This window comes from Chinchilla lanigera, unplaced genomic scaffold (genome assembly GCF_000276665.1).
Source record: "Chinchilla lanigera isolate Chin_1 unplaced genomic scaffold, ChiLan1.0 scaffold00058, whole genome shotgun sequence".
In the NCBI taxonomy this organism is placed as follows: domain Eukaryota; kingdom Metazoa; phylum Chordata; class Mammalia; order Rodentia; family Chinchillidae; genus Chinchilla; species Chinchilla lanigera.
In genome coordinates this window covers 2069370-2079410 of record NW_004955459.1, presented here as the reverse complement: position 1 = coordinate 2079410, position 10041 = coordinate 2069370, and the positions used below count along the sequence as shown (strand labels likewise).

General features: G+C 49.3%; 1 long non-coding RNA gene across 1 annotated transcript; it reads right to left on the bottom strand.

Moving 5' to 3' along the window:
• Positions 1 to 737: 737 nt before the first annotated feature.
• LOC102017636 lies at positions 738 to 3881 on the bottom strand. The gene is made up of 3 exons (XR_263005.1): positions 3707 to 3881; positions 1620 to 1710; positions 738 to 1519 (listed from the first exon to the last, which is right to left on the bottom strand). It is a non-coding gene; the product is annotated as an uncharacterized LOC102017636 (long non-coding RNA).
• Positions 3882 to 10041: the final 6160 nt, after the last annotated feature.

Genomic DNA, 10041 nt, shown 5'->3' with positions numbered 1-10041 from the left:
AACTCTGGAGAGGAGTGCTTTGGGGGTGTAAATTCCTAGTACAGATGCTTCTCAATTTACAGTGGGGTTATGTCCTGATAAATCCATTGTTAGTTGAAAATGCATGAATACACCTAACCTACTGAGCATCATAGCTTAGCCTAGTGCACCTTAATCGTGCTCACAACTCTTACGTGAGCCTACAGTTGGGCAGAACTGTCTGACAGGAAGCCCACTTCATAGTATGTGTTGAACGTATTGTGTGATGAACTGAATGATGTGGCAACGCAGGATGTAGTGCTCTACTTCGTGACTGGGTGGCTGATGGAGCTGTGGCTGCTGCCAGCATCAGGAGAGGCTCAGACTGCATATTGTTGGCTGGGAAAAGATTCAAATTCAGAACTGAAGCACATGCCACTTTGCCGCGTCACTGAGATGAAAATTATTTCACTGAGCCGCCTCAGGCTGGGGGCCTTCTATATTCAGCTGCCCTCCCACACCAGGGTCCGAGCAGCCCATTGTGCTCTAAAGCCTGAGGACGCTGGGAGAAAAACCGATCTGAGTATGGGGGATCCTAGTGCATCTACACAGCCAGGTGCAAGAGGGCCGGGCCAGGCAGGACCAGAGACAGGCAGGGTTGGCAGAGCTGGATGCCGACGTCACAAACAGGCCCACTCTAATCTCAGTCACCTGCTTTCTGCAGCAAGTGGGCAGCAGGTGGACACGTTAGCAGAGAGGGTCAGGCCAGCATGGCTTTTTGAAAGTAATGTAGACATTTAATCTTAGACAGCTTTTATCTCTATTTGTCCCATGAAAAAGACAGAAAAAGATGATTTTGCTGCATTATTTCATGTATATTATATGCTTCATAGAGTGGGTGTTTTTTTTTTTTTCATCTCCTACTCGTGTGCCTCTTACTCCTCATTCAAGGTCTGAGTCTGATTCAATGGAAGGGAGAACAGAGCAGGTATGAGTAGAAGCCACCGGAGTGGATGCTTTAGAAAGGGCTGTAGGCGAGGGACAGGAGGACTCCTGCCTCTGCCAAGTCAGAAGTTGGGAAGCACCTGGTAGGAGCCCAGGTGATCGGGACATGAGGGGTCCAGGCGAGCAGACAGCAGGCTGGCCCCAAAAGGTCTGGCTGCTGGTGGCCCCAGAATCCTCCTGATTCAGAGGTTTGGAAGTGCAAAAGTGGGATGATAGAACCCCTGATGAGCTCAGGACATCCTAGAGTTGCAAGAACACATATGCCATTTCTTATGGGGACCCTAGGCAGCGAGAAGGCCTGACCCTGCATCCTCAGAGCCCTGGGCAGCAGCATGGCCTGCTGAGCATGTGGCTACAGGGCTCATCGAGGGAGGACACCAAATATACGTTGATGCCAGATGACCAGAGACTGAGGCAGGTCCTGGTGTCCCTTCAGATGCTGAGGAGGATAGGAGGCAAGTCCAAAGATCCAGCCAGACAAGTTGAGCAGGAGGGGCCCACTGTAATGCTCCCTCCTGGTGCTCCGAAGCTCTGCTTCAGTCTCTCAGAGCCTGGACTATGAGAGAAACAGTGGAGATGAGCTTCAGCTGAAAACATAGGACAGATGAGATTTTCCCCATCACATTTCATATTCAGAGCACAGGATAAACAATTACCCTGGAAGTTCTTGGAAGTAGGTTACCATGGGCTGGATATGATGCACCCGGGATCAGAAGGCTGGAAAAATCTTGTTAGAAATTCGGAACACTGAAAGAAAGCAGGGCAATATGTTTAAAATTCTGAAAGAGCCTAATCTTGATCATAGAATACTATAGCAGCTGTGTTAATTGGCCAGGGCTGCCTTAACAAAGTCACAGGCCTAGTAGCTTAAACAGCCGAAGTTGATTTTCTCACAGTCCTGGATGATGAGATTAAACCTCTGAGATCAAGGTATCAGGAGGTTTGATTTCTTCTGTGGCCTTTCTCATTGGCTTGTAGATGGCTGTCTTTTTCAGTGTCCCCAAATGATCCTCCCCCTTTGCACACTGTGTCTTAATCTCCTTTACTTAGTCAACTGGATTAGGCTCCACCTGAGAGCCTCATCTGAACTTCCCTCTTCAAAGGTCCTAGATCCAAACACAGTTACATTTGAAGTACGGGGACAAGGGCTTCAACATATGAATTTGGGAGTAGACACAACTCTGCTCAGCCCATATAGCAGCCCAAACACCTGGAGAGGAAGCGTAAGGCACGGGAGACCTGCATGCTCTCAGCCCCCTACTTCCTGCCGTGCTCTCAGGGGATGGGCTTCTCCTAAACAAGGACACCTCCTGTCCAGGCTGCAAGAAATACTGGTCCAAAGGGATAGAGCTGGAGGGGTTCCCCACAACAACATTTATGGGAGACCATACAATAGCTAAGCAGCAAGGCCAGAGCACCTAGAGCAGTCAGGGGCTCACAGGAAAATGGAATTGGGGGGACAGTGAATGTACTGGAACACCAACCAGGAAGGAGCACAGGATAGAAGCAGGAGTTCAGGAATAGATTAAGGACAGGCAGAGACAAAAAACAAAACAAAACAAAACAAAAAACCAGATAAATAATACCCCCAAATTATCCATGGCATGTGAAAACAAAAAAGTTATGCAAGAAAAGACAAGCATATGAAAAATATAAAGCAATTATTAATTTCAGATAAAATAAAAGTTATGCAAGAAAGGGCTTGGCTGTGAAAGGGTTTAACGTTGTTACAATATAAACAATGAATGTTATTTTTGTCAAGGATAATGAGCCCATCTCTCAACTTCAAAACAAAAGGCCAAACTGAATTTATTGCCACTCAAGCAAGCCAGAACTCTGCTGCTCAGGCAGTCTTCCAGAAAGATCAGAGCAGGGAATGTAGGGATTAGCCAACCAATGAAGCTGGAGGTGAGGTCTTTGGTCACCCGTGTATATTATTGGGCAAGAGAGCTGGCATTCAGCTGGATTAGTTCGGTGAGTTTGTTCCCTGATTGGCTGAATTTCAGGGAGGAGCCCACACTGATTGGTTGACTGCAAAATATACTCTCTAAGGCCATTGAAAGGATTTAACGCTGGTTCTGCTTCTTTGAGTTGCCATGGCTACAGAACAATGGGGCTTTTTGCAGGAGTGTGGGAACTTTTGTATTTTCAGTCCATCCAGAATTAGGCTGTAACCATGTTGTTGACAATGAGGGATGGAAAGTGTGCAAACTTGTGTGTGGTGCTGTGCAGGGGTGCGGAAAGGGAGATAATGCCCATCTTCTAGGGTGGGGAGTAAGAGAATCACTCTGAAAACTGGAAAATCAAAGTTAGTCATCTTCTTTAAAAAAAGACTTATGAGCATAGCATTAAAAGAACCATTATCTCCAGGAAGCCATAAACCACGGCATGGGCCAAGGGGACAGCTGTTTTGTCTAACTCTGTAGGGCAGCCCTCCACCACAGGTTTCCTGCAAAAGTGGGTGATAGAACCCCCCAGACAAGCTCAAAGACCTCTCGAGTTGTGAAAATACCTCTCTTGTTTCCTGTGGGAATCCCAGAGGGCAGCAGAGAGGGCCCAGCCTGGCCCTCATTCCCTTGGCACGGCTGGCCAGGTTGGGCCCATGTGGTCACAGGGCTCAGAGAGGGAGGACACTTACTGTGTGTCAGGGCTAGGGCAGGGCCAGAACAGTCCTGAAACCACACAGATTCCTAACTTTGTTAACATTTTTAAAAAACTGAATAAAATTTTTGAAAATACTCACCTGAGGGTTTTGAAAATGCACATCTCGGTGTTTTTGTAGGGAAGTCAGTTCTTCTCTAGCACAGGTGAGCAGGTGGCTAGGTTTTGTATCTGTGCATGGTCTTTGCATAGTGTGGCACAGGAGATAAGGATGAGTGTGCACAGGGTAGGGACCAGGCTCTACTGGGTGACTGGAACTTCAGAGCTAAACCTGAGGCAGCAGAGAAGACCCTTGTCACCCCATGGCCCGTATGGTCCCAGCTCCAGAGGGCTACACTCTGACTGTGGCCCAGGTGAGATGTCTCTCTAGCTTCCTCAGGCATGGATGAGCCATTCTGAAAGGTGTCAGCCCACACAGGAGCAAAATTGTCTAGGGTCCCCTAGGAAATGCACCATCCTTATAAGAACTCCATTCCCAGCAAGACGCCCTTCTTCCCTTGTAATGGAATTTTCCCTCCCCTCAGCCACAACTTTGCAATGAGTAAAAGGAGACCCTGGAGAGGTTTACAGTAGCTGGCACTGGGTGCTTATACGCAATAGCTTCCACTTAGAACAGAGGAACTGCCAGAGAATGACAGTGGCCTCCTCCTGGGGAGGGAACAATTGGGCCTTGAGAGTCCCAGCACTCCTCCCCTCTGCGACGGACTATCTCAGTAGCTGTACTCATGTCCTTAGGGGAGTCTGATGGGCCTTGTGCTTAGGTGCCACCTCACCACATTAGGGTCCTCAGAGTCACAGTGCTGACACTGGCTTTGTGGGCACTGGGCAGTGTTGGCAGGAAAGTGGAGTAGCTGTGTGGGTCTCTGGGCCATCTTCAGTTCAGTCCTTGGGGCTGGGACTCCACTACTGAAGATTCCAGTGTGCTTCCTCTCAATCACCACGATGGTTGCCATGGTTACTGTGGATGGTGCCTAAGTCCAGGGTCTGTTGTGTTCAGACCAGAGGACAGGAGCTTCCTGGCCACTGTCTTCTACCCTCCCATGCAGGTGCCAGGAGACTGTGATGTACTTCCTGTTACAGTCATGAAAACTGAGGCGCAGCAGGAGAGAGTTTGCCTGTCTTCCCTCACCCGAGGAAAGGCCTGCTCCTGCCTTGCATGATCCTAAAGCCCTTCCCGAGGAACCTGAAATGGTGTTAAAATGCTCACTCCCTTCAAAGGGACTTTCCTGGCTATTGACAACTTAGCATGGCCTAGGCTGAATGGTTCCCAGCGCCCCCCTGGAGGAGCGAAGGACCCCAGAGAAGGGCTTATGAGAGGAATAGGCCAGGGACAGGAAGAGGCTGTGACTGTTGATGTAGGCCTGGCTGGGGCCGGGGTAGAAATGTGCCTGGTGAATCAGTAGAGGGCACACCTCTCCCCTGGCTTGTGTGCTCTAATTGGAGAGCTAAGTCCTGTCTTAAGTCCAGGTTGTAGGTATGCCTGGATGCCCTCATGGGCAGAGAAACTTCCAGACCTTTCCACTAACCCTCTGTCCCTACCACACTACTTTTGCCTCTCCTCTAAAATCCCTCTTCATTCTTATCTGAAAGAGCTAGGTCTCTAAAGACTCATTCAGCAATCTTGACTGTATTTGCTAATTTATTTAAAAAGCATGGAATCCAAGAGGACGCACACATTCAAATGCAGAACTCAGATGTGCCAGCTGTTAGTGGAGGCCGTGGGGGTAGAGTCGTTGTCCTGTCAGGGCTGCTTCCTGCCCTCATGGCTGGGGCCCGGCACCATTCACTGCCAACTCTGTGCCAGGCATCATTTTAGGTGGGAGACTGAGGTGATCAAAGGAGGCCTTTGTTCTGCCAAGACCTCAGGCCCTGAGCCTGGACACTAAACTGAGGCTTATTGCAGTGGGGATGGAAAGTGCTGTGGTGTATAATGTGCAGGCCTCACTGAGGAGGTGCTTATGAACGAAGGAAGCTGGCTGTGTGGACACCTGAGGAAGTGGCATTCTGGCAAGGACAGAGGCCTGGAGCCTGGAGGATGGGCGTTCCATGAGCAGCACCAGCAGGTGAGGGCGCAGGGGAGGGGGAGGAGGCAGGGGGTGGTAACTGGCCTACTAGTAGGGTCTGTAGCTCTGACCTAGGGAACTGGCACCCTACAGGGGGCAGAACAAGGCAGAACATGGTTTGAGTGGAGTCAATGGGCTGGTGTGATGTGAGAGACTCAGGCTGAGGCAGGGCAGAGCCTGTGAGCCTCTTAGGCACCTGTATCAGTCTGGTGGTCTGCTGTAATGAGCACCACAGAATGGGTACTGTAGCTGGTCCTGAGACCCTTCCTCCTTGGCTCTTTCCTCTGCTCTCTGTTTCCTGGCTGCCATGAGATCAATGGCTTTGCTCTGCCACACCCTTCCACTACGATGCTCTGCCTCACCACAGGCCACACCAATGGAGCCAGACAGCCATGACTGAAACCATGAGTCAAGATAAGTCTTTCCTTCTTTCAGTTGTTTTTCTTAGGCATTTGGCTTCAGTGACTGCTGACTAATACCGTACCTCATGACAAAGAGTATGTGGCAGGAGAGGTCTGTGTACCTCATGGCAGTCAGGAAATAAAGACAGAAAGAGAAAGAGATCAAGATCCCAGTAGCCCTCCAAGGGCAGAGCTCAGTGACCTAACTTCTTCCCCTGGGCCCCACCTCCCAAGGGTTCCACTGCCTCCCAATAGTGCCACAGGCTGGCAGCCAAGCCTTCACCATTTAGACCTTTGGGAGACAGTCAAGATCCAAATTATGGGAATGACTATTACTAAAAATAATTTTGCCATATAGAAGAAGGGTGTTTGAATCTGTTTAGGCCACTAGAACAAAATGCCGTACACTGAGAAACTGAAACAACAAACATTTGTTTCTCAAGGTGTAGAGGTTGGATGTGCCAGCGCGGCTGGGTGCTTGGTGAGGGACCTTTTATGGCGTGGGTGTGGTTTGCGTGTTTACCCAGGGTCTGTGTGCTGGGAGCTGGGTCCCGGAGCGGCAGTATTGGGAGGTAGTGGAATTTAAGAGCTGGGCCAAGTGAGAGGTCTCGGGTCAGTGAGCATTTCACTCTCAGAGCTAATGAAGACAGTGCTCATGGGTTTCTTTTGTGGTTCTTGAGGGTGCAGGAAAAGCCCACCTGGTTTTTCTGGCTTCCTGTAGAGATGTGATTGCAGTACTTGTTTGTGCATGAGCCCTGCCATTCCCATGATGTGATATGGTCTTGTGGGCCTGGGCCAGATCTAACCTGATGCAGACCTCATGCCTTTGAAACTCCAGAGCTATGAGCTAAGTAAACCTCTTTCCTCTATAAGGTTGCTACCAGAAATATTTTGCTATAGGGACAAAAAGTGGACTAATGCAGTTCTCTTCCAGACTATGTCCTCATGTGGCCTTCTCTTGCTTCCTGCAGGAAGTGAGAAAGACCAGGCCTGAGCCAGTCTTGGGGGATCCACCCTCATGGCCTAGCACCTTTAAGTACCATCACATCAAGAATTAGGGCTTCAGCAAATAAATTTTGGGGAAAGAAACATTCAGTCTATAGAAATGATGTTACAAAAAATTATCTTGGGGTATCAGATACGTTTGGAATGCCACTGTGATTTGGAGTACAGTTTGAAGGTCGAGGAGATTGGTACAATTTATATGAGGAGTGATCAAAATATATGGTGAATGTTTAAATTAAGATTTATTATGGCAAAGACATATTGCCATGAGTACTCTTCCAAATATTTCCCCTCCCTTCTAGCATATTTATATCATTGTTCTTGGCATTTTCTGAAGCAGTTCTGAAAGTCCTCTTTTGTGAATGTCTTTACAAGGTAGGATCAAAAATACAGTGAATACTGCTGCTGAGTGCCATCCAGTGGAAGGGTTTATAAAACATCATGGTACATCCTCATCCACCTTCTTTACCAGATCTGGCACCGTGTCCCTTCCGGCTCTTCCCCAATGCCAAAATGAACATGAGAGTAAGAGGTAAACTTTCTGAGTTGATTCAAGACATTGAGGCAGCCGGGACAGTCCAACTGAAGACACAAAAGGGCACTTCCAGCACTGCTTTAGAAAGTAGCCAGAATGATAGGTAAGGGTGTTTGAAGCAAGAAGGAGTATTTGGAACGGGATTACTGGCAATGTATCTTTTATTATAATAAGAGTTTTAAATGTGAACATTCACTGTATTTTTAAATCACACCTTAGGCTTATATAGTTGTACATTCCCAACCTCAGCTTGGACTGGGGACACTGCAGGAGGAGCCGATGTGGCCCAGGCAGCAGGAACTCTGGTTTCAGACAGGCTGCTTTTGAGGTGCCTGCTAAACATCCCAGGGGAGCTGTCAGAGGACAGTCAGTCAGATGTTCAAGTTCAGAGCCCAGGGGAGAGGTTGGGGCCGAGGAGAGAAACCTGGGGGGCATTGGTACTTATGTGGATTTAAAACCAGAGGACTGGAGGCTTTGACTCATGAAACACAAACCGTATGGCGCTCTTTCACAGTCAGCACTGTCCTACGGAGAAACAGCTTCTCTAGCATGGGGAGGGGCTTCTGACCTGGCCTGAGGGCACAGCCCGGCATCCTTGAGGTGAAATGAAGGTAAGTGAGCCAGGCAAAGGGGTCAGAAAAGAAGAAGAGGACTTTATTCTGAAAACGGAGAGGATGCACACTCCACGATGGTGCTGGGGTTCACTGTGAGACTCGGGCAAAGATTGATGAGTTCTAAATAGGCGGTGTGGTCCTTTTTGAGTTTTGAAAAGACCACATAAACCGCTTTATGGAGAGTGGATTATAGAGGCAAAGTAACCCATCCAGGTGAGGAATGGAGTATTTGAGCAGAGAGAGAGCTGCAGAGAAAGGAAGCAAAGTTGGAGAAACAGGGAGTGAGGGACAGAACACGGATGATGGGTGCAAGGAGTCCAGGTGTAGGGTGGGGGCCAGTGGCCTGTTTCAGGAGGGAAGACAGGGTGGACAGGTATGGGAAGCCACCTTTGGATTCACGTACTTAGTGGCAGCACTGGGAAATCCTAAAGAGGCATCAGAAAGAGACAGGAATTTGGAGTGGGAGGTGGTACTGGGGGTAGGTTGGGCAGGGGTGGGGCTTGCTGTGTCAGGGGGACACAGGTAGACAGCTGGCAGCAGTATGCATGGGAAGATAAGTCTCTTAGGAAGAGAGTGGCCCTGAACGAGGAAGGTGGAGACCTTGAGGACAGATGCCAGCCTTTAGGTAAGGGGAGGGATCAGTGCTGAGCAGCTGAGTGGGTGGGGGGCAATACAGAGACCGGGAAAGATCAGGAAGGAATGGGGTTGAGGGGAAACATTGGAAGTCAAGTTTGGGGCACAATGTCAAGTCTGAGAGATTTCTGAGACATGCAAGTGAAGAGGGCAGGTAGTGCCGAGCTGAGCTAGTGAGGATTGGCAAAGGAGCCTGGTGTGCATGCTCGCACAGACCACAGCAGTGGTAACCTTGTGGGAGAGAAATCAAGGGCCAGGTAGAGCAGGGGTCCTTGGGAAAATGGAGACAAGCTGCACAAAAAGCCTGAGAGGAAGAGCTGAGGGAAAGCCAGGCAGAAGGGGTCACAGAGGGAGGCGGGGGAGTAGTGTGCTGAGAATAGCAACTGTAGATTTAACAGTGTGGGTTTAAGGCCAGGGTGATGGGTGGAATGGTTGGGGAGGAGCCCAGTGAGCAGGTTCCAGGATGAATGGATGAGAAATTACAGCCAGTACCAGAAATACTTCTGATAATCCTCATACAAGGATTAATCATGAGACCCACATGAACCACTTTTACTTTCAACTTTCAACTTCCAGTCTACGCAAAAGGTTACTATTATAAAGAGGACACCTAAGAGACCAGCCAATATAGGACAGAGACTTGGATGTGACCTTGTGTAGGACTCTGGACTCCTGCAGGCTACCGTGGGCTACATGCTAGGGTGACTGGAGACTTGGAAACCCCAAGGTGACTTAACATCCAGAGGGATGTCAGGCCGGAAACTTTCAGTCCCCAGACTGGCTGTCACTTAGAGCCATCTTTGGCCTCATGTCCTTGTTCTCACACTGTGTTCGTGGGCCTCTGAGCACATTTGTTCTGGGTCCAAAGATTCAGGTCTGCAATGGCCTTGGTCTTGCTTGGGAGGTCAGACAAGGAGGCAGGGTGCCAAGCTTTGCGAGTGATAGGTATGGCGAGTGCAGAGCAGGGGAAAGTTCTATACCCAGTGATTTTGTGGGGCGTGGGGCTAGAGGCTCCTCAGGAGTGGTGACTCATGTACTGGCTTTCAAAGCCAAGTACAGTAGAGAGGACAGTGGATTCCAAGGGCTTGGCATGTGGAAGAAGGGCCTGGATTGACCATCGTTCACCTCCTCTCTTCCATTTGCTTCCTAGGAGAGTTGGGACCAGG